The sequence below is a fragment of the Lissotriton vulgaris genome, chromosome 8 (genome assembly GCF_964263255.1).
Source record: "Lissotriton vulgaris chromosome 8, aLisVul1.2, whole genome shotgun sequence".
Taxonomy (NCBI): Eukaryota; Metazoa; Chordata; class Amphibia; order Caudata; family Salamandridae; genus Lissotriton; species Lissotriton vulgaris.
The window spans coordinates 825,147,902-825,174,008 of record NC_141696.1 but is presented as its reverse complement, the minus strand read 5'-3'; positions in this window follow the sequence as shown (position 1 = coordinate 825,174,008).

Here is a 26,107-nt window from a genome sequence, read left to right as displayed (position 1 = left end):
GGAATTTTATTTTTGTTCCTTCTGCTCCGAAATGGCAAGCCAAGTCACTGACAAACCTCAGGCTACAATTGAAGAAGAAACATTCCTAGCAATATGATACCGAGACCGTATCACTAAGGTCCTCGGATTGGCCCGGCTAAGAGATCTGAATACTACCTGGTTTCTTTCATTCAGACCGATCTGGCAAAACTGCATCTTACCTGTGCTTCGATGTCTGCTATGCTTAGAAGAATGCGTGTTGGACGTCTGTCTTACACTACCATCAGCAGTACCAATGGATATCGAAGTTTTGCTTTGATCAGTAACGGCTCATGCAACGTGTTGTCCCCAGCGGCTACCGATTCTGATGACGGCATTTATTGAGACTTCACCATTACGATTAGGTGGCGGGGAAGTACGAGATGAAAGCGGCAGCACACAGGTACAACCCTCTGTGAACATTGCTGATCTAGACACCGATGATGGCAATGCATCGCATATATGCACTATTTCAACTTTTTCGCAGTTGGCACAACTTTCACCTACTGTGGTAGACGCGTTTTTTGCTGGCCTATCTGAGGTAATGTTCTCTCCTAACAACAAGAATAACAATTGAAATAGCGAGCACACAGCGTTCCATGAACTCTGAATTCGGCCTTCAGTTTTTGTAAACAGCCCTGCTGAAACATTTGGAACTATTTTTCTTCCCTTGAAAGCAAAATTATTTTTCGCAACTTCCAAAATATTTACTTTTTTTGGCACAAGGTACTCTGCTTAAAGTAGAACTATTCTTAGAGAACAGAGCTTCTATTCCTAGAGACTCTAGAGACAATATTTTGCATCAGCCTCTACATGTACAATCTTGAATAAATATATGATGAAATGGTCTCGACCTTTTTTCTGTATGAAGAGCCATTTCATAAATGTAATTTTCGCAATTCATTCAGCTGATATTTATATTTTCATTATCTGAATGATACCACTGCTTGAAAGCGTACAGTATAATACTCATTTTTGTGTATCTATACCATTTCAAATGCATTTGATGTATTTTGGGGTGGGCTGGAAAACACATGCATACCTATTTGTTTATATATTGCATAGTATTTAGTATGTGGAGTGGGGGTTGTGATCGTATCTAGGACCCTAATTAAATATTCCCGATTTATGCCCTTATGGGGTTATAACAAATCATACCCGTATAAAGGCATAAGAATCATATCCATATTTAGTAATAGCCAATGCAATCCAAATACGGCAAGGCTACTTCCTTAGACTCCTAGAAAGTACAACGAGTTCTTTCAACAAACCAAACCTCCAGCAACCTGGGAATTCCCCATGCTTTTGTTTTAGATTTGTCCTAGAACTCCTGCGAGCACGGAAAGAACGGCCAGTTCTTAGTGACATCTTTTATTGACGTCTTATGTCCAAGCTTCCTTCAAACACAGCACCTTCCAGGTATAAATATACCAGCGTTTGCCTTAAGCAACACACAGTGGTGTGGAGCAGAGCAGCTATCTACTTATCCAAAGCCCAGCTGATGCGAGTGCCGGAGGAAGCCGTCCCTCCCATTTGACCACTGAGAAAGACGCTGTCTTTTTCTCCTGCCGAGAAAATCCAGCTCCAGTGTTTCCAGTCACCCTTGCGGGTTACTGGGAGATCGAGTCCTGAGAGCGAGATACAAGACCTCCTTCATTCTTAAACCAAGGTACGGAGCTGATTAGATCCTTAGAGAATTCTTGAGTCAGATTCTTGGCAAAAACTAACTTAACTTAAACTGCAGCTCACTTACTCCTTCCCACGTACTAGGCTTAGGTTACTGACCATGTCATGAATGATGTAATATGTGACATCATCAGCAGTGGATTGCGGGTGCGCAATATATAGTTAGTGCAACTAACTATATATGTGAATTTCAATGGTTTTGTGTGAGTAAAATAAGGTTTTGTAAATGCTAATCCCTAACTATATATGGTCTATAACCTATGGTTTTTTCAGTGAATTTTCAAGGTTTTGTAAATGCTCATTCCTAACTATATATGGTCTATAACCTATGGTTTTTTCAGTGAATTTCAATGTTTTTTTAATAGCAAATATCAAAAGCTGTAAAATGTATTCTTATTTTAATGGAAAAATATATTTTATATGTTTTTAATATAATTTTTTATGTATATATATATATATATTTTTTTTTTTTTGTTTCGCTACCGGTCCGCGCACCAGGTAGCTTCCCGTTAGCTCAATTTGGTGCCGCGACCCGGTCCGGGAACCGGGAACCGGGAAACGTCCCGTTAGCACAACTGCCGCGCTAGAAAACAACATCGTGACACGTCGCGTAAACGCGACGTATCGCGTTGCTGCGTAATGCGTCTTATGACGCGCCGCGTTAGCGCACCCGGAAGTGCTCCGGAGCGCGAACCGAGGCGCGAAGCGCAGCACCCCGGAGGCGCTCCGGGTGCGTAGCGGGACGCGTAACATAAGCATAACAGGTCATGGGACTTGTTCATAAAACTTTTTATTGGTTCATTTTACTTTTGGTTTCCTAATGATGTAAGGCAGGTCATGTGACCTGAAAATAACACTTTTCATTGGTTCATTACATTTTTTTTCACAAATGATGAAAGCCCCCACCTTTTTTCCTCACTCTGACTTTCATTTTTATGAGAGAAAGACCTACTTTCAAAATTTTGAAAAATGGGAAGTGTTGTAGCTGCAGCTGCTGGAGCCACTCCACCACCACCACCACCACCAAAAAAGGATGGACCACCTCCTCAGGTCCTCCTTAATCAAGAGGAGAAAGAAGAGGAAGAAGAGCAAGTGAGCAGGCTGTTTTTGCCTGAAGAGCCAAGGAGGTCCCATGTGAAAATTAATTATATCTGGCAATTCTTCACATTTCCCTGGGGCCAAAAAAAAGTAAATGCCCGTTACGTCACATGTCTGATCTGTGACAAAGAACTGTCCCGAGGGACAGAAAAAAAGTACAGCTTCGGGAATTACACCATGCATCGCCACATGGAGAGGTGGCACCCTATTAATTACAGTGCTGCGCAGGTACGTGACCTGCAGGAAAACCCCCCTCCTGTGGCCAGTACATCAACCGAACAGGCAGTGACGGGACCAGAGGCGAGGGAGACGGTCCCAAACATCCAGATGAACTTCGGGAACATGAAGCATACCTGTATTTTTTGCGGCAAATTAATTTCCTATGGGAGAAAAGTATAACTCTAATCAACAGAGCTTATGAAAATCATAAATGTACAAAACGGCCCAGAAAGTAAATTATCTTTTCTTTTTGTTGCTCCTGTTGAGCCCTTTATAATGACTGATTTTCGTTTCCCCCCCAAAAAAATCAAAAAAAATATAAAACCGAATTAAAATACAAAAAAATGTTCATAAAAATATTAAAAACATTTTAAAACAACAAAAACAATTAAAAAAAGTTCTTTTCAGAACTACCTCCCATGTATAAAAAATTGCTAGAATGTTTAGCACTCTGGCAACCTCTTTTTCTTTTGATTCGCTTCCCGGTTCGCGCGCCGGTACGCGAACCGGAAGCGAAACAAAAAAAAAATTTAAAAAAAGGAAGAGTGAGTATAAGGGAAGGAAACAGAGAGTAATGTTAAAAGAAAGACAGCTAGAGGGAGTAACACAGAGATACTGTTTAATAGATCTATTTTCCAAAGAAAAGATGTAAGAGGGTATAATTGAGAAAAACAAAATAGATAAGGAAGTGAAAGAAAAAAAGGAGAGTAGAAGAATAATAACAAGAGTTACTTGGAGAATGTGAGTGAATGTTCAAATTAAGAAGAAAAACAGTAAAGAATGTGGAATGAGATGCAGGGATAGAACCTAAAACAACAAGCGTGAGGGAAGGTGTTAAGAAAACAGTGAGCAAAAGTAAATAGGAATAAAACAAGATATGTGACAGTGAATAAGGTTAAAACATATGGAATAACAGAGAGAAAAAACAGAAAGCAGAAAAGAAGAAGTGACAGAAAAGGAATAATTGAAGCAGCAAAGAAATGTAAATAACATAGTGTGCTTCAACTACAGGGAGAAAGCATAATGAACAAGTAGTGAAAGAGTGAAGAGACAGAGACAGTGAGAGTAATAGAGACAGACTGAGTGAACAGGAGTGAGGAACTATGAAAACAGAGGAAACTGAGAAAAGGAGTGGAAGGAGTAGAATAAGTAAGGAATAGAAAAGGAATGAGGGAAGTAGCAAAGGCAGGAAACTGAGGGTTAAAAAAATGAAGCAGTGGAACTAATAGAAGTTAAATGTGATAGAGATGTAACGGAAAGAGTACTAAACACTTACCTTATAATTGTTGTTAACTTAGTCACTTGTTATTTTTATACTTTCAATCTGTGAAAGAAAGAACAAAAATTTTAAAAATATTAAAACATGTATTTAAAAATTAGAAAAGACAAGGGAAAAGATTAAAAATCATCCAATTTTACAAAGAAATAAAGTTAGAGATAAACATGCAGAAAGAGAAAGAAACGGTGATAGACAGATAGAGAGAAAAAGAAATTGTAATACAGTAAATTACTAAGAGAAAAAAAGGAAGATAGTTTCATTGACAGAAAAGAAGGATGAAAGGGAAAACTAAATTGAAGATGTGTAAGATACTAAAAGAAAGTGAGTAAGGTAAACTATATAAGGAAAGGGTGAATAAGGAAAAAAGTGTGAGGGAGAGAGGAGACAGAAGAAGTGAAGGAAAGACTGTCAGATACAGACTGAGTAAGGCAAGAAAGAAAAATAAGTAAGTGAGGGTGAGTTATACTAACTGATTGCACCAAAAAAGGAGAACCTAAAAAATTTTAATTTAGAAAACAAAGGGAGGAAAGATGGAAAAGACAAGCGAAACAGAGGGTCTAAAAGCTGGAAAATGGTGCAAGGGAGAAAAGAAAAAAGCAGAGTTAGAATAGGGAAACAATGTTTGAAAGATAAGTGCAGTTAGAGAACAAGGGTGAAAGAGAATAAAACAAAAGGCAATGTGAGTATCTAAAGAGGATTGGTAGAAGGTAGTAAAAGATGAGTGAGCATGAGACAAGATGAGTACATATTAAAAATCACAATTCAAAGTACAGAATTTATTATACATATTAAATGGTTTATTTTTGCTGTTCTCAGAATATATCAAATTTCACTAAAAACAGTGAGTTGAAGGTATTCATCATATAACAGCGGGGAAAAAAAACACAATCAAAATGATTGTGTTTAAAAAACCCTTATAATATAACCAATCAGAAATCAGAACTCCTCAAAAGTAACTTACTTTCAATGACGTCAAAGGATGTCCTATGAACAGCTTATACTCTGTTGTGCTGTTATTATTTTCTGCCCGCTACTTTCTGAAAGAAAAGCTCCATCGTTTTAACAAAAATGTGACATACAATAAATGACTTCTCGCTCTCTACCGCACTTCTCCTCAAGGCCATTTATAACTCTTGGAATTCTTCTAAGCAAATCCCATAATTTTCTTTTTCCACAACTTTCATAAAGAAAATGTCCAAGATCAGTTTCACAATCCTGTACTAGTAATATCTCACCCTTCTTGCTCACTCATGTTCCACATTTCCTATAACACTGATACTGCTTACTATGAGGCACACTTACACTACCTCTATGACTACTACAATTATTTAATTCTCTTGAGCACTGTTAATCACAAAGCACTTTAAAACAGCACACTAAATTATATCAACACCTAGAAATAAGCTGTGTAATATCCTGATGTTTTCAAAGGACCATCATGTCATATAATAACTGCAGTTACAAATGTTCTTCCTGAAATCGACGACTGTGTAGCCAAAACATTTTTAATTAGAGTTGACAACTTACTTTCATCCGGTTTATATAGTTGGAATTGTAAAATGACATTCCACCCATAAGTTTCTATAAATAATGTGGACAGCATTGCAGACTTACATTACCTGTACTCCTTGTTTTGATCTGCTGCTTGAATTAGCTTATTAAAACAAACAGTTTTCGCTCTGTACTACACTTATCCACAAGGCCATATAGTGTAGGAGCCATTAGAACCTCTTGAAATTCCTCAGAGCAAATCCCGAGATTCCTTCCCTAAAATTTTGGTTGTAAGAACACCAGGTAAGAATTTTTAAGGTGAAAAGGCAATCTTTTTTTGAAAGTTAAAACAGAATCATTGCAGAATGACCAGCCGTTTCCAGACTTCAAATAAGTTGTGTAATGTCCTGATGTTGTTGAAGGACCGTCATGATATATAATTGCTGCAGTTAGAAAAGTCCTTCCTGATATTGACAACTGCGAAGCCACAACATTTTTAATTAAAGTTGTCAATTTTGTTCCATCAGGCCTACATCGTTGGAACATTAAAATGACACACTGGCCATATCTTCGTATAAATAATCTGGACAGCATTGCAGACTTACATTGGCTACACTCCATGTTTTGATCGGCTGCTTTTACTAGCTTATTAAAGGATACTGATTTACTGTCTGGCAAAGTTAAATATATAAATCTTTCTGAGTCTACACTAGTAGTACTTGATACCCTACAATTCTCGCAGTCATGCTGCCATTGATAAGAAAGGCCAAACAGATGATCTACATCTACACCTTCATCTTGCAATACATCAAGCATATACATTAAAAACTCCTGACAATCTTGCTGAATATTTTGAGAGAATTGTGTTTGACCTGAACATTTGTCTAACAGATTTCGAATTTCAGACACACTTTCTACTCTTGTTCTATCAGCGCTACATTTCTCTAACACAGAATTCAACAAACCGCAAAAACTTTGATCCTAATTGATCACAATCTGTTCTTTTAAAGTTTCTAGAGAAAAGACAACATTAACCACTACATTAGCATAGCAGTTGACACCAGAACTATTTTCAAATTGAAAACCAACAACATCTTCAACAGAATTCATTCTCTTTCTGCTTACAATTTTGGGTTCATCGACTTTTGGTCTTTTTGCTACAACCTCCCTACTATTGGTGACATTTCTTCGTTTCCGGCCTACCACACGTTTCTCAAACAAAGGATATTGAGGCAAATGTGGCGCATACTCTCTTCTTAACCTATTGTATTCCTTAACACGATCTATATCAGCACAAATGTTTGTGACATCACACTCAATCAAGTACAATCCCGATAAAGTTCTGACTCGTGACAATGCTACATAAGCCATACCCTCTTTGAACACAGAACTGCCAATATTCACCAAAGCACTGTCTACACTTACACCTTGTGATTTATGGATTGTCACTGCCTGTGCCAAGCAAACAAGAAATTGCTTACGGCGAACATATAAGTCTTTTACAAGCAAAAACCTAGCTGTGCAATGACCAATTAGCTGTACTTCCTCAATGCCATCAAATTTAATTTTTAAAAATTCATTTCCATCTCTATTTCTGTATTTCTCAAAATCAACAACATTACCCATTGATCCATTTACCAGACCTCTTTCAGCATGTAAATTCCTTCTCAAAATGATACGGCAATTTAAGCACACATTCAGAGTCTTTTCAAAACCATTAGTTTTAGATATAGTCTTCTCTAATGAATCCAATTTAGATTTCAAATTCTCAGACAAAATAATTGTTGCTCCCATATGCTCTAATCTGTCAATAGCTTCCAGTTTCACAATCTCTTGGTTTTCTAAATTCAACATTTTGTTGTTGAAGATGGAACATTCTGCAAGAGTTGGCATCAAACATATTCCAGATTTCTTCTCAGTAATTTTATGAAAAATATTCTCTGGCAGAACGTCTTCTTCTGGATATAAATTTGACAGTAATCGTGCATGTAAAGCTTCTTTCCCACGCTCGGTCACTTTCCCGATTCTAACATCTTGTAGAATATTCTTGTAATCTTCATCCTTCGCCTGACGCATATTTTCACGCAGCTCAGCATAATTGAAGTTTAACCATATGTTAACGTTGCCAATGCTCCCTAGGCACTTCCTGGTATCTTCATGCGTAAGCAGTTTAAACACTGGTTGTCCTTTCACTGGTGTCAGCTGCAGAAGATCACCGAAAACAATGATGTGTTTGCCACCAAATAACACATCATACTCTGTTTTAAGAACTTCCTGCATTCTCAAATGCTCAAAGGCAAGCATGACATTGGAAACCATGCTTACTTCGTCAATGATAAGAAGTTTCATCTACTTCAGGACTCTAGATACTTCACAACAAGCATCTCCAGATAACTTGTGGTATTGTAATTTGTTATCATGCTCCACTGGCAGCATCAGTAGCCGATGCAAAGTAATACCTTTAATGTTATGTGCTGCCAGTCCAGTTGGAGCGGTGACAACACAATACAGCGATGACTCAGTCCTTTTCTGCAGATAACATGAAATTGCTTTATTGAGGAAACTTTTTCCAGTTCCTGCTTCTCCACTCACGTACAGTCGGACAGGCTTCAACGACGTACATGAGCACTCTTTTTTCTCATGACTTAATCCATGATCAATTTGGTTGGTAACTTCGTCATAAATTTTCCTCTGCTCAACGTTGAGTTGTCTTTCCAAATCTTCTAAGTTAACCGCATCCTCCTGAGCATGTGCCATGGCTCTTTCCACTTCAATCATGGCAGTGGCAGCTTCATTTTCGATAACTGGTCCTCCTAGTGGATCCTGACTCAATGAAACAGAACTCTGACTGTCCTGAGAACTGTCTCTAGCAATCTCGGCTGCAATTGTTGCTTCCTGCTCGATTTCAGCATTCAACATTTCTAGATATTTTGGAAAAACAGGACATTCTATGGACTCCTTGGCTGCATTGAAAGAGTCTTCGTAACAGAGGAAATCTCCAAGCAGTTCCTCTTCTGCACGCCAAGGCTTGAAAAGTTGCAAAAGAGCTAAATAGAAACACTCTTTTCTTTCTTGAGATTCGCAATTCAATTTTCGATGATTTACCAATTGACATTTTCTTTGCTTGACCAGACATCCCTCACTTCCAATTACAGCATACACTCCTTATCAATATCTTCTTTGATGTTCCTCTTGAAAATGTAATTTTGTAGAACCTCATACAGACAAACATTCTCCAGGTGACTGCTTCTATTTGGATAATATGTATCCAACATGTTGGTCTTCAAAATATCTGTACTGCTTGGCTCCTTCTCCGCCAAATACTCAATTTCCTGTACAGGTTTCAGAACTCAATTACGCGTTGCAGCAAGACCAAGACTCGCCCAAATGATACTCCTAGATTTGGCATAGAGACTTGCTGAAGATAACCGGTCAGAACATTCGTAAGCTCCAATTTCTCGATGCGACAACATCTTCAGACTGAAACTGTACAACATCTTAATGAGGCTCTTTTCATGGGAAATGTCCTCCCACATATCCTTCAGTTCTGTCTTTTCTTTTTTTGTGATGTAAGACATCACATACCGAGCCACAGCCATACAGTTGACAGCCACAAACTGTATATCCATGTTAGCATTCCACATGGACAAAATCACTGGGTTGTAGTAGTTGATGTACTTGGACTCTTCGTTTCTTTTCAAATTGTATGTATTTTTGGGTGATTTCCTCGTCACAATATGTCGCAGCGAAGACATCAAATTGTTCACTCTTCCTTTAGATATCACCGATCGTGGAAATCCAAAACAACATTTTGTGTAGTACTTGTTCTTGTTTCTGAATTTACGACGACAGTACTTTCCACAACGATGGCTTTGAAACCGTAAAACTTGTTCTCTTAGACTTTTGACTTCCTTTGTCTTTGGAACAGCACATGTAGAATACTGTTCTATGAAACTCATCACTAAGTCATCCGGATCTGTTCCAAATTTGGGTGCATCTTTGATCCATAGCAGCATATGTATATGAGGAGCACCTCTTGCTTGATACTCCTTTCTCCAGAAGAAATCCAACACCTCTCCAAGAGGTGGATTTTTCTTGTTCGTGATGAAAGACATCATAGCTTCAAATCTATGATTGAAGTACCTGCATAATTCACTGGATCCAAAGAGCACAGTTCTCCGGGTGTCTTGAATTCAATATTTTCAATGTTTCCATTTGCCTCTCGTAGAAATTCAAGTAAGTCTTCCCAGCCATACTCAGCATAGCTGAGAGTGAGGAACCATGTGGGAGTTCCTAAGTTCCTCAGCATACATTTTAAGTCACCATGACGACGGTACCAATACTCATTAGTACCACACTGACATGCCATGAGATTAATCAGGTGAGAATCCTAAATACTTTCTTGCACATTGACTTTATCCATAAAGTCCCTTGCCTAGACATTTCGCAGTTGTAAACCACTTTTCAAGATGTGGTTCACTGCATAAGACAGTCCAGACAGATCACTTTCAAACAGTAGATGAAACAAATAGGGAATTCATTGACGAAACCTAGGACCTTCTGCATACAATCGTAAAGTCCGGTATTCAGAAGCAGGAATTTGATCAGGTCGCTCATCATATCGTCCTCCTCGACCTGCGGGAAATAACTGTGGAAAACACCGAGCTTCCAAACTTTCCTCCCAAACACTAATGGGACTCAATAGCATTCCCCATGACTTCCTTGGAATGCAAAGGATGAACACTATAATGTTCATATATTTCTTCATTTTTATTTATTTATTTATTTATTTATTTATTTATTTATTTATGTGATTTTTAAAGCGCAGCAATTACCCATGGGTGTCTCGGCGCTAGGAGCTAGAACTATTACCAGTGTCTTAGAGGACAAATGCAGGGTTCTATATCTGAAGGTGCTAGTTAAATCATTGAGAAAACAACCATGTCTTAAGTTGCTTTCTGAAGATAAGCAAAGTAGGACTGGATTTTATGTAGAGGGGAAGAGAGTTCCATAATCTTGCCGCTGCAATGCTAAAACGTCTGTCTCCCCAATTGACTTTCCTTGTTCTGGGAATTTGGATCAGGTGAGCGGTGTTGGAACGAAGCGTTCTGGGGGTTGAGAGAGGCTTAAGGGAATTTTTAAGAAATGTGGGTCCCATGTTGTTTATTGCCTTGTAGACAATGCATAATGACTTAAACTTAGTACGGCTCCTCACCGGGAGCCAGTGCGGTTGAGCTAGTTGTCTTGAGACGGAGGTGAATTTTGGGATGCTTCTACTTTCTCAATTTGTCCAGCACACAAATCCCTGTCCTCTTCTTCACTTACTTCTTCTGCAACACATACATTCTTGTAGTACTCATTGTTTTTTTATCAAATACAATGTTGCCTTTTTGACTTTCCTTACATCCACTAAATCTTGCCAGATTTTCTTACTCTTTGTCGGAACCCCATTAACTAGGATAACCAGAGGTTCCTCTTCCACTTTCTCTACTCCAATTGTATTAATGTTTTCTTCAAATCTAAAGGCAAATAAACAACTCTTCCCTTTAATCCTCTCTGTAAATCTGATGGAGGCAATTTCCCTGTCTTTGGCTCCATTCGTACAATAGCCTGAAAGGGATGCACACTTTGAATCAAAATAGATTCATAAGTATTTAAATCCTTCAATTCAGAAGGAATGTCAACCAATTCCAGATTATTATGAACCTCTCTAGCAGGCATCCGGTTTTTGTTTAATTTGTTAAAACAATAAGTACACATACGTTTGTCCGATCCCAAATCAAAACAATTTTCTACCATCAAGTATGTGACAAAATCCTTCCATTCACTATTGTTTTCCATTTCACTTTTTGCATATAAATCCACTAACTTAGTCTGATTCTTATAATAAGTCCGTCGACAACACACACAAGTGAAATTAGGCCTCTTACTTGATTTCACCTGAAAGATGGAAATTTCCTTGTGAAACTTATCTATATTAGAAATCTGTACACTCTCTTCCACATTACCTTCTTCTACTGGGTCAATTTCAACATTGTTCTCTTTACTAGCAAAGTAACAGAACTCAATTTCTGTACAAATATTCTTCACATGTAGTTCAGAACCATGCAAAAGAGCACTGCTTAATTGATTAAGCATAATTGCTGGACTCTTAGCATAATACAACATTCTCACTAATTTCCTCACTTTATTATGATGCACTGCTAGCATCCTGAAATGATGAAAAACACTCTGGCATACTCTCCTGGAAAGACAAGCCAGTGAATGACCATGCAAACCTGTTACTTCTCTCACTCTGCAAGGATCTAATTCTTGCAACAACTTCATTTTCTGTTTTTAACTTTTCTTATTAAATGTACGAACAAAATCACAAAGCAAATTGATGGAATCCTGTCGCACACTACAAACACTACTACACTTCCAGGTGTACACTGGACCCTTAGGACGTCTTCCTAAAACCTCATCACCTAACACCTCTTCTGCATCTGCAGACACAAGTTTTTCTTTTTTAACCGGACAACCGTCTTTCACCTCATATGCTCGACCACTGGTGTCAACTGCATGCACCAAATCATTGTCCTGGAAGTAACTCTCCTCATTGAAAAATGCCTCACACTTGAACTATGCATCCATTCTCCTGAGAAAACTTCACAAAAATTACTACGATTAACTACTCTCTTCCATCTACTATTTGATTTGAAATCATAAATTACCTTGTTTAGTTTCCTAATTCTATTGATTACCAAAATAAATAACTTTCGCTTAATTTCGAAAGCCTGATCAATAATTTTCTCTACATTTTTCTTTTTCTTATAAAATGCCACTTTCTGTTGACCTTTCTTAATATTTTTTAACAAATTGACAATTATCTTGTTGCGGAACATTCGTCTACGAATGTCCCTGAACTGATTTTCCCTTCTACTGCCATGCACAGAGTTAGCTCCTGCTCTAGCAGAAACTTTTTTGACGGGCCTTTCCTTTTCCTTTAAATTGTCTCTCTTCTTCTGCACTAAAACATGTTCTTTAGTGGTATTTTTTTGTCTGCAAATTCTTTTTAAAAATGATTTCATTTTCTTACCCGGAGCTTTTTTGGTGACTTGAAACGATTTTATAGTAGAGGACTGCTGCAAATGTTTACCAAGGTGGAGTGTAAGTGGCTTTGCTTCTTTTTTTGTCCTCTGCCTTGAGGGCATTTTTGAATTTTTCAAAAGATCTTCAGTTAAATCTGTGGAAAAATTTTAAAAAAATTGTTATTAACCACTATTACCAAACAGTAAACCAATAACAGTAGGCAAACAATTAACACACTAGTTGTCAATTCTACCTACAGTAATTTAACAACATAGACAAATTTTAAACTCTCAAATAGTAGCAATGGAATGGAATGCTTCTACATATGACCTGTGCTCTGTTATATGTTAATCTCAACTAATTTCGAGACTCTATTTCACAGTTATATTAAAGACACTTCACACAGGGTGTTTTTGAAAACCTTTAAATAATTTTAATTCAACATCTAGAGATTGTTCCTCATCTAGAGATTGTTCCACATCTAGAGATTGTTCCTCATCTAGAGATTGTTCCTCATCTAGAGATTGTTCCACATCTAGAGATTGTTCCACATCAGACATTGTTGATGTTATTGTTATTGACTTAAAATTGTCAAGCACACATGAAGGCATATTTACAAGGCCCTTGCACCAGGGGGAAGTGACTTAAAATTGCCAAGCACACATGGGGGCGTATTTACAAGGCCCTTGCACCAGGGGGAAGTGACTTAAAATTGCCAAGCACACATGGGGGCGTATTTACAAGGCCCTTGCACCTGGGGAAAGTGACTTAAAATTGCCAAGCAGACATGAGGGCGTGTAGTGTTGGTGTAGGAATCAGGAATCAGACGAAGTGGAAGGTTAAGGTATTTATTCCAAGTTTAGGTTACAAGTATAAGTCAAGGAAGGAAAAACCCCACCAGGAGCAGTAAGTTACTTGCTCAGCCCAGTTATCAACTGACTCCTAGAGTCCAGTACCTAGCATTCCATGACATCACATGAATGATAACATTCCACAGGATAACTAGACAGGCATAGTAGAAATGCCAGACACGACACATCTTCCCCTTTATAATGGAATCGAAAATGCAAAGCATAACCACAACAACATGAACATAGATTAGATGATGAAGAAAGAATGTGGTGAAAACTATAAAGAAGGAAGATCAAGAATAAGATGAGAAGACAATCAAAAGTATGTAGAATATAATGGAAAGAATAGAAAAGGTGAAAACTATAAAGAAGGAAGATCAAGAATAAGATGAGAAGACAATCAAAAGTATGTAGAATAGAATGGAAAGAATAGAAAAAGTGTAGAATATAATGGAAAGAATAGAAAAGGCAAAAGAAACAAAAAGACACACATCTTCTCTTTCAAGGACAAAAGAGAATTACTAAAAACGTTCAAGGTTGCAGTAAAACACACCAATTGGCCAGACTGGTATGAAGACATGAACCGGCGAACGGAAGACAATGGAGAGAAACATAAAAAAGATTACGAGAAAAGTACCTCACACAGGAGAAAACACAAGAATCTCCCGGAAAGAAAACATAAAGAAAGGTGAAAAATTACACCAAACAGGAGTACGAACAATTTGAAAGAGAGGAAGAAAAAAAAACAATTGCCAGTAAATTTCTAGAAAGAAACCCTTGCGCAAGGTAAAATAAAAACTGGCAGAACATTTAAAAAAGAATCATTCAGAACTGTTGAAGAAAATTCATACAGAACTTTTGAAAAAGAATCACAGGAAGAAGCTCCGTGCACATACTGATGTCAGTAACATAAAGTATGAAACACGAGAAGTGCTACTCAAGAACATCCACTCACATAAAAGAGAAATGGAAATTACATTACATTAAGCAGTACTTAACTTCCAACTGTTACTCATGAACATCCATTCACACAAAAGAGAATTGGAAATTACATCATGAAGTTTAAGCAGTATTTTTTAAACATTACCTAAACTGTAAAAGTTACTCAAGAACATCCACTCACATAAAAGAGATATGGAAATCACATCATGAAGTTAAGTAGTATTTTTTTAAACATTACCTAAACTGCAAAAGTTACTGAAGAACATCCACTCACATAAAAGAGATATGGAATTACATCACAAAGTTTAAGCAGTACCTTTAAGTAGTACCTAACCTACAAATGATACTCATGAACATCCACTCACAAAAAAGAGAAATGGAAATTACATCAAGTATTTGAACAGTCTAACCTGCCAACGAAAACAAGTAAAATACCATTAGAAAATAACCCCTGCCTACCTTGTCTTTTGGTTAAGAGTTATCAATAGTATAAATAACTCAAAAAACACCCAGAAAATTTTCAGCCGATAAATGGCACTGTGTAAGGAAAATCGTGTATAATTAATTAAGTTAAACACAATAGAACTTGAGCAAAGAATGACAAGCAGAGCTATAATCAAGTCTCATGAAAACAATAAATTAAAATAAATAAAGTAGTCACCGTAGTCATGGAATAGGACAGCAGCTCTGTAAACATCTCCATGGAAATAACTTAAACAGGGAAATAATCTCATAGCAACATTTCCAAAAAGAGAACATAGAAAGCACTGGCAGCAAACACCATCGTAAGTCTCACTCCATGACCGAAACTCTGCTGAAAGAAAATGTTATTGCTTGCTTGATGACACCCATAAATGGTTAAATAATGTGCGCGTTGTTGAAGAATAATAAACTGGAGTAAATTAAATGTTAATTTAGCGTGCGCATCGCTGAAGAAAATAAGTTTCACCTGGAACTCACCAACCCAGCAGAAGTGTGTTGTCGGAGCTTTAGGAAGTGCCATTTCAATAAGCTTTTGAAGAAATACTAAGAGTAGATGACATGAAATAAAAGAAACTCCGGTCAGAAATGTCAATCCAATGCTTGAAAGTGGAGTTGTCATGGTGACACTATCAAAATGGCCGCCAACGTCGTATTAGCGTCCTTTCAGAAGAAAGTTGGGCTTCCAAGAGCAACGTGAACAACGTGATCCAATTGCTCCCAAAAACGTCATAGAGGAGAAGAAAATCCATGTAAGAGAAGCTCGAGGTAAGAGAGAGCCTCGTGGTAATTTAAATGCAGTTTGAAATGTGCTGGTTACTTCTTTTAAAAATAAAAATATATTGTTACAGCGATTGAAATGAATACAAACCGTTTGACATTAATTCTTGTATTCGAAGCTGCACAATAACACCACAAAAGTGTTTGAAGAAATGACGAACACATCCTTGAATAAAATTAGCTAAAGTACGGGAAAACCACATTAGGTGGAGTAAGACAGTCATTTTTGTTACGCTTTTGATGCTTCAATCAGAATAAAAGCAGCAACAGAGGCTTGACCCTTAAAAGAACTTGCATTAACTTGCTGTCTGCGCACTGGAACATTTTAAAATTAAGCGCTGCTCGAAATAAATTGTAAAATGTACTTACAATCACCACACAGTAGCAGACTGTAGAAATGACTGCCTCGTGACTGCCTCATCTACAAACAAGGGATGATCACATGGATCGTGATTCTTCATCTTGCTGTACTTTTGCTTAGAAGGTTAACCAGCTTGGACTGCAAGAATACACCGACCTACAATCCAGGGCTTGACACATAAATCATGACTCTTCTTCTTTCCTCCTTGTTAATATTAAACGCCTTGGGCTGCAGGCTGTCGGTATTGTAAGTAAAAGTATTCCTCAAAACAGGCAAGTAGCAGGTTATATCAGGGAGAAAGGCAGAAGAATTCTTCAAGGATTTTAGGAGAAGAATATAGGCAATTAACAGCAGAGACTGGTACTTAAAGTATGTGGGCGACCGTTAGAGTGGTCACTGGTGGGGCTTGCAGGATGCCAGTATGCTTATGAATTAGTAGATAGAAGAAAAGGAAGTTCATTACCTTGAAGTTTCTTTAATCTTAGAAATCCTTTGAGTAGCAAGTAGAAGTTCACCAAAAACGTCGCCAAAATTGAAGTGTTGGTGTAGGAATCAGGAATCAGATGAAGTGGAAGGTTAAGGTATTTATTCCAAGTTTGGGTTACAAGTATAAGTCAAGGAAGGAAAAACCCCACCAGGAGCAGTAAGTTACTTGCTCAGCCCAGTTATCAACTGACTCCTAGAGTCCAGTACCTAGCATTCCATGACATCACATGAATGATAACATTCCACAGGATAACTAGACAGGCATAGTAGAAATGCCAGACACGACAGGGAGTATTTACAACCCCCTTGCACCAGGGGAAAGTGACTTAAAATTGCCCAGCACACATGAGGGCGTATTTACAAGGACCTTGCACCAGGAGGAAGTGACTTGAAATGGCCAAGCACACATGAGGGCGTATTTACAAGGCCCTTGCACCAGGGGGAAGTCACTTGAAATGGCCAAGCACACATGGGGGCGTATTTACAAGGCCCTTGCACCAGGGGGAAGTGACTTGAAATGGCCAAGCACACATGACGGCGTATTTACAAGGACCTTGCACCAGGGGGAAGTGACTTAAAATTGACAAGCACACATGAGGGCGTATTTACAAGGCCCTTGCACCAGGGGGAAGTCACTTAAAATGTCCAAGCACACATGGGGGTGTATTTACAAGGCCCTTGCACCACTTATGCGTCACTTTTAACATTTACAATGTGGAGCTCCATGGGGCAAAAACGGCACAGATGCGTCACGCATCTGTACCGCAAAAGCGACGCATTGCAGGAGTCACATCGCAAGTGCGATAGGACTCCTGCAATGCACAGGGGCGAGCCGTACAATGCATGGTGCGTCACTCCTTACGCCTGCTTCAAGCAGGCATAAGGATTTGATTCAGCAATGTCATAAAGCTGACTCAGTGAAATTTTGTAGATTTCACTGCGTTAGTTTTACAGGACTTTCATGCAAGGTAACGCCCACCCTGAGACAGAACGGCCATATGAAACCTGACGCAGGTTTCATGTGGCGCAGGGCTTTACAGCGTGACACATCTGCCTAGATGCGTCACGTTGTAAATATGTCGCAACATGGCGCATCTTTTGCGCCGCCGCTGCGTCACAAAAGTGACGCAACGGCAGCGCAAAAGAGGCGCACGGCCATCATAAATCTGCCCCTAACATTTTTAAAGATTGGTTCAGGATGCCGATAAGGTGTGGCCTATCCAGAGGTTTGTTTGAGGTGAGGCCTACTCAGGGTTGCAGATGAAATTTAGGCTTGTTGAAGAGTACAGAGGAGATAATACATGTGTAGGCCTACAGATGAAGTGAGTCATGTCCACTGCACTCTTGAACAAAGGCCAGACCTCCTCTGTCTCCCTGGACAGGCCTAAACCTCATCTGCACAATGTGATTAGTAATGTTAGGAAACACAGGTGATGTAATTGAAAAACGTGCAAATATTTTTGGTCATTTCACAATCACATCACCTGTGTTTTCTCAGCTTAGGTATCCCATTGAGCAGATATAGTCTAGCATATCCAAGAGTACGCAGAAGGTGAGGACTGTATGCAGCAGTGCAATGTACATAACGCACCTCCTTTGACAATTACAGAAGCCTCAGTGGGCCCGATTCACAGAACTAACTTAAGACAAAATCCTAAACTTACTACTTTTGGTATTCACAGAAGTTAGGATTTTGTCTTAAGTTTGTCTTAAGACAGACTTAAGACAGACTTAAGTTAGGATTTTGTCTTAAGTCTGTCTTAAGTCTGTCTTAAGAGAAACTTAAGACAAAATCCTAACTTCTGTGAATACCAAAAGTAGTAAGTTTAGGATTTTGTCTTAAGTTAGTTCTGTGAATCGGGCCCTGTATATCCATGCCCCCTAAACAGTCCTAAATGTATGTCATTATTATCATAGTGACTATGAAACTCTAGCAGTACATATTGTGAAACCTAAATGTCTTAAAGTAACGATTTTTTAACCGACAAACAAGCAAATTATTCTCCCAGATTGATGGTGAAAAGTGAAATATTTATTAAAAGAAACACACACCATTTTGTACTTCTCACAGCACAGCTCCTATGTACAAGTACACGCTGTCAGTACTAAAATTTGCCAAGCACACAAGGGGGCGTATTTACAAGGACCTTGCCCCACGGTAAAATGACTTAAATTTGCCAAGCACTCATGAGGGTGTATTTACAAGGACCTTGCACCACCTTTAAAGTCACTTTTAAAGTGGGGAAAATGTTGTGAATGTGGCTCATAAGCCTTGTAAATATGCCCCCATGTTGACTATATAACTCTTGCAGAACATATTGTGAAACCTAAATGGCTTCAAGAAACGAGTTTTTAAACCGACAAACAAGCAAATTATTCTCCCATATTCATGGTGGGAAGTGAAATATTTATTTAAAGAAGCAGACACCATTTTGTCCTTCTCATAAATGTAAAAAGCATTTCTTTTAAAAAAAAACAATTTTCTGGTCATAATTTGTAAACACAGTCCAGCTCCTATGTACAAGCACACCCTGTCAGTACTAATACTTCACATTATCTCTAATTATAATTTGTCAAAGAAGCAAAATCTTTTTGGAAAAGATAATGAAAACACTTGACACAAAACAACATTTTAAATGCACAGCTGGCTTCCTTATTTTCTCCATAAACTATACTAGTCTCTATCTAAATTAAATGAATTTTTTCTCACCTTAGCAAATGCTTTTTGAATTTCAAAACAGTCTCAGAAACACACCAATTTTTCTTTAGCAGAGCAAAGGGTATGCACTCCAGAGGCTGCAACCAACAAAGGCACAGAAATGCTGTATTTCATCACACATATCTCTCATGTCACCCAATCAAAACTCTTCCCTCACTTTTTTCAAATCAACAACCTTCCCCCCTCTGCACTTTCTGCCCTTTTTCCATAGCAACTACCTCCTGATAGACCTCTCATGTTTACAAGTTCACACAACAATGTTTCAAATGAACTCTGAACTCTCAGTACACCTGCTAATCCACTGCAATCTTTCTTAAAATCATTTTTTCTTAACCATTCAAATTACATCTTTCAAAGAACACATCCATGCACCCTAACTTTCTGTTTTCAGCAATGGAAATCCACCAATCACTGCTAGTGAATCATTAGCACTGAAACTCCACAGTTTTTTTTCTTTACAAACTCCTACTGTTTCATGCCATTTCATTCCCACACTTCATCTGACTGCAGCAGAACCTCCACTCACCATGTTTTCTGTCTGGATTCTTGGACATAGTTACATCCACTGGGCTCACAGGTATGCTGATAACAGAAATTTACACAACCTCAATTTACAAAATGTGGAAATCAAATGGATTGGGCAGAGAGGATTGAGATCTCATCAATTGATACCATTGGTGAAAACCTTTTTGCAGTTGCCAAACCCTGACCTCATAATAGTGCACTGTGGAGGAAATGATTTGGGCACTTTGACTGGGGTAGGTCTGGAAATGCTTTTAAAGGACATCTTTGAGCAATTGATGGCACTTTTTCCTCAAACTTCCTTGGTGTATTCAAATATATGCCAAAGACAGAAATAGAGGTGGTCCAATCAATTTTGTCCACAAATTGAAAAAGCGAGGAAGCATGTAAATAAGTCTGTTTCAGCTTACATGAGAGACCATGGAATGTGCTCCATCTACAACAATAACTTGCGTTACTACATGCAAAATATCTACAGAGAAGATGGTGTGCACTTCTCAGATGAGGGGAACAGAGTTTTCATCCAAAATTTAAGACTGTGTATTGGTACCTACTTATAAGTACCTAGAACTTACACCGAACCCAAAAGCTCTTTTCAGAGCTACCTTAACTATAATTACTCTTTAAAAATTTCGAATGTACCTTTTTTCACTAATTTTCACTTATATTCGCTTCCAGGTTCGCTACCCGGTTCGCGTACCGGCAGCTAACCGCGCGAAAAATTCCAAAAATTTTTTTAGACATATTTGAGCCTCCTCAGCCACCCTCAGAAAACCTAGGGGGTCAGGATACGTCTCCTATGCCCCCTTATACCCATTTCCCACATTGTTTTTCCTCCATCTTGTGATTAAATTCGACCGAAACACAAAATGGCGAACTCCCGTTACGCTACCGGTGAGCTACCCGGTTCGCGTACCTGGTAGCGCTTCTACCGCGAAAAATTGAAACTTTTTTTTTTTTGCCCCACGGGACGCTTTAATAGCCCCCACATCATTCCTAGGGGGTCAGGAGGGGTCTACCTTGCCCCCTTTCATTAATTTCCCCCTTCGTTTTTGTCCACCTCTTGTCTCTCGATCCTACCGAGAGACAAGATGGCGGCCGTTCCGGACTGTTTAGAATATTAACAGTCACCTGAGAGCCAATCAGCTTCACTTCGCGAAGTTCCATTACGCGTCAGGTACGCGAACCGGGGCGCTAACCAGGACGCTGTCACAGATATATATATTTTTTAAAACGTTAATTTCTCAAAATCCACTGGAGCACATATATTGAGACATAGCAAAGGCAAACCGGGCAAACCATATCTACAATTTTGCCAAGTTTCGTGTAAATCCATTCAGCCGTTCAAGCTAAAAGTGAGTCCAACCACCCTATGGAAAAATGAATGGGAAAAACGCGTTTTGGGACCCCCCTTTTTTCTCGGCCCCCCCTTGACGAAACCCCCCCAACTTTTCAGGGGCTGCTCAGAAACAAAACTGTGCCATGTTCCTGAAAATTTCAGCCAATTCCGTCCACAAACGCCAAAGTTATTCGACATAGAATTTTCAGAAATCCCATAGGAAAAAAATCCCAACTATATATACCTACTGGCGACCGCCAGTAGGTAATATATATATTAGTTGGTGTCTTCTTCCTCCTGTGATCAAGGCATTCAGCCGAAACGTTAGGGGAAAAGGGAAGCAGGCGCTGCTGGACTGAGGGGCATCCTGAAACTGCGGTATTGGGCCTCAATACGTTTGTTTTGCATGGCAAGTGCTTTATGGGCTTCTCGTGCCCATTTCATTGAGGCCGCCCTGAAGGGTTCTGAGCTCCGGAAACAAGAGACTTTTGTGTTTGGCATTTAATTGAGGAGCCTCACTCACTCATGCACCCGACCTACAGAGGATACGCTAATCAGCGAAAACGGATTGCATGTGGAAGGGATTCTAGCAGGTTGATTCCTGCAAAGATCGTGCTGCAGGTAATGGTGTCTGCCGGTCGCACGCAGAATGGAAACACTGCGGCATAACACATGACTAACTTTGTTTGAAATTGAACTAATTTTAACATCAGTGCAGTTTTCAAGTACCAAGGCACAACAAGGCTTGAAATAAGGACTTCCAACAGTAACAACTATGTGAACAAACTGCACTATGGGAGTTGATGTTTTTGAAAGTTAAGTCACGTGATTAAAATCTGTCTTAAAGCACGCCCAAGCGCACGTTGGTGTCTTCTTCCTCCTGTGATCAAGGCATTCAGCCGAAACGTTAGGGGAAAAGGGAAGCAGGCGCTGCTGGACTGAGGGGCATCCTGAAACTGCGGTATTGGGCCTCAATACGTTTGTTTTGCATGGCAAGTGCTTTATGGGCTTCTCGTGCCCATTTCATTGAGGCCGCCCTGAAGGGTTCTGAGCTCCGGAAACGAGAGACTTTTGTGTTTGGCATTTAATTGAGGAGCCTCACTCACTCATGCACCCGACCTACAGAGGATACGCTAATCAGCGAAAACGGATTGCATGTGGAAGGGATTCTAGCAGGTTGATTCCTGCAAAGGTCGTGCTGCAGGTAATGGTGTCTGCCGGTCGCACGCAGAATGGAAACACTGCGGCATAACACATGACTAACTTTGTTTGAAATTGAACTAATTTTAACATCAGTGCAGTTTTCAAGTACCAAGGCACAACAAGGCTTGAAATAAGGACTTCCAACAGTAACAACTATGTGAACAAACTGCACTATGGGAGTTGATGTTTTTGAAAGTTAAGTCACGTGATTAAAATCTGTCTTAAAGCACGCCCAAGCGCACGTTGGTGTCTTCTTCCTCCTGTGATCAAGGCATTCAGCCGAAACGTTAGGGGAAAAGGGAAGCAGGCGCAGCTGGACTGAGGGGCATCCTGAAACTGCGGTATTGGGCCTCAATACGTTTGTTTTGCATGGCAAGTGCTTTATAGGCTTCTCGTGCCCATTTCATTGAGGCCGCCCTGAAGGGTTCTGAGCTCCGGAAACGAGAGACTTTTGTGTTTGGCATTTAATTGAGGAGCCTCACTCACTCATGCACCCGACCTACAGAGGATACGCTAATCAGCGAAAACGGATTGCATGTGGAAGGGATTCTAGCAGGTTGATTCCTGCAAAGATCGTGCTGCAGGTAATGGTGTCTGCCGGTCGCACGCAGAATGGAAACACTGCGGCATAACACATGACTAACTTTGTTTGAAATTGAACTAATTTTAACATCAGTGCAGTTTTCAAGTACCAAGGCACAACAAGGCTTGAAATAAGGACTTCCAACAGTAACAACTATGTGAACAAACTGCACTATGGGAGTTGATGTTTTTGAAAGTTAAGTCACGTGATTAAAATCTGTCTTAAAGCACGCCCAAGCGCACGTTGGTGTCTTCTTCCTCCTGTGATCAAGGCATTCAGCCGAAACGTTAGGGGAAAAGGGAAGCAGGCGCTGCTGGACTGAGGGGCATCCTGAAACTGCGGTATTGGGCCTCAATACGTTTGTTTTGCATGGCAAGTGCTTTATGGGCTTCTCGTGCCCATTTCATTGAGGCCGCCCTGAAGGGTTCTGAGCTCCGGAAACGAGAGACTTTTGTGTTTGGCATTTAATTGAGGAGCCTCACTCACTCATGCACCCGACCTACAGAGGATACGCTAATCAGCGAAAACGGATTGCATGTGGAAGGGATTCTAGCAGGTTGATTCCTGCAAAGATCGTGCTGCAGGTAATGGTGTCTGCCGGTCGCACGCAGAATGGAAACACTGCGGCATAACACATGACTAACTTTGTTTGAAATTGAACTAATTTTAACATCAGTGCAGTTTTCAAGTACCAAGGCACAACAAGGCTTGAAATAAGGACTTCCAACAGTAACAACTATGTGAACAAACTGCACTATGGGAGTTGATGTTTTTGAAAGTTAAGTCACGTGATTAAAATCTGTCTTAAAGCACGCCCAAGCGCACGTTGGTGTCTTCTTCCTCCTGTGATCAAGGCATTCAGCCGAAACGTTAGGGGAAAAGGGAAGCAGGCGCTGCTGGACTGAGGGGCATCCTGAAACTGCGGTATTGGGCCTCAATACGTTTGTTTTGCATGGCAAGTGCTTTATGGGCTTCTCGTGCCCATTTCATTGAGGCCGCCCTGAAGGGTTCTGAGCTCCGGAAACGAGAGACTTTTGTGTTTGGCATTTAATTGAGGAGCCTCACTCACTCATGCACCCGACCCACAGAGGATACGCTAATCAGCGAAAACGGATTGCATGTGGAAGGGATTCTAGCAGGTTGATTCCTGCAAAGATCGTGCTGCAGGTAATGGTGTCTGCCGGTCGCACGCAGAATGGAAACACTGCGGCATAACACATGACTAACTTTGTTTGAAATTGAACTAATTTTAACATCAGTGCAGTTTTCAAGTACCAAGGCATAACAAGGCTTGAAATAAGGACTTCCAACAGTAACAACTATGTGAACAAACTGCACTATGGGAGTTGATGTTTTTGAAAGTTAAGTCACGTGATTAAAATCTGTCTTAAAGCACGCCCAAGCGCACGTTGGTGTCTTCTTCCTCCTGTGATCAAGGCATTCAGCTGAAACGTTAGGGGAAAAGGGAAGCAGGCGCTGCTGGACTGAGGGGCATCCTGAAACTGCGGTATTGGGCCTCAATACGTTTGTTTTGCATGGCAAGTGCTTTATGGGCTTCTCGTGCCCATTTCATTGAGGCCGCCCTGAAGGGTTCTGAGCTCCGGAAACGAGAGACTTTTGTGTTTGATATATATATATATATATATATATATATATATATATATATATATATATATATATATATATATATATATATATATATATATATATATATATATATATATATATATATATATCCACTGAAAAAAACATAGGTTTCAGGCATGTTTTAGTTAGGGATTAACATTTAAAAAACCTTAGAAATTCACTGAAAAAACCATAGGTTTTGGGGGTGTTATAGTTAGCTGGACATTTCATTTGTGCAAAACCATCGAAATTCCTCCGTTATAGTTAGTTGTACTAACTATAACTCACGCGCCTGCAATCCACTGCTGATGATGTCACATATTACATCATTTATGACATGGTCAATGACATCACTGATGACATCTCAAATGGCATTACTGATGACATCACTGATGACATCATCCAGTGAATGTGGTTTTGTTCGATATTTAAATAAGTATTATATATATAGCAATCTGCATTGAAGACTGAGTGGATGTACAAATATCTGAATGGAGGATTTAGTAGCACTGTGATTGACTGTCTAAGTGACAAATTTAAAGTGTCTCACTAAATATATGGGATAGTGATTAAACTGTGTGAATACCTGTTTTACTCTATCTCTTGTTGTGTAAACTACTACATAAGTTTGTTACTAGCCATGTGAAAGTCTATATTAGTTATTAATTAGTTAAGTGAGTATTTGTATATGATAGTGAATGTGTGTGTGGTTGGGTCGGAGGTGTGTGACTGTCAAAGATGTGTAAAAAGTTGATTTAGTAGGTATATGAGGTTAAGACTGTATGTTGAAACAGTTGTTTGGGTGAGTGAATCTCTTTATGGGTGTGGTGATGAGTAAATATATTTCTCAATGATACATGTCCAACAACGTAGAAATATAAAAGGCAGTGTATGTGACAGTTGTTGTATATAAATAAGTATACATAAGACTCAGTGATTGTATGAGTGACTGTATTGAAAACGGTATACTTTTAATAGTGATTTTATAACACACTATGTATGAGTTACTATCTATATGAATAAATGAAGTGGTATTTGTATAAGTGTGTAGCTTAGTAAATGTAAGTATGATCAATTGTTTGCATAAGTAAGCAGGATGACTGCATAAGTGAATAGGATGTGTGCTGGTGTGTAATGTGGATGTAGGTGTATACGTATATTTAATAGTGTTCTATTGATCTTTGTTAGCATGTATGAGTGAATCTATAGGTAAGTGTTTAGATGTGTGTGTAGATGTAGGTATCACTTAGTGGGTTTTTAGAAACTTATATTGGTGTGTCAATAGTTTCAAATATGGTACTCCATATGTTATAATGAGTGTTGAAAGGTTGCAATAGTGTATGATGAGATGTA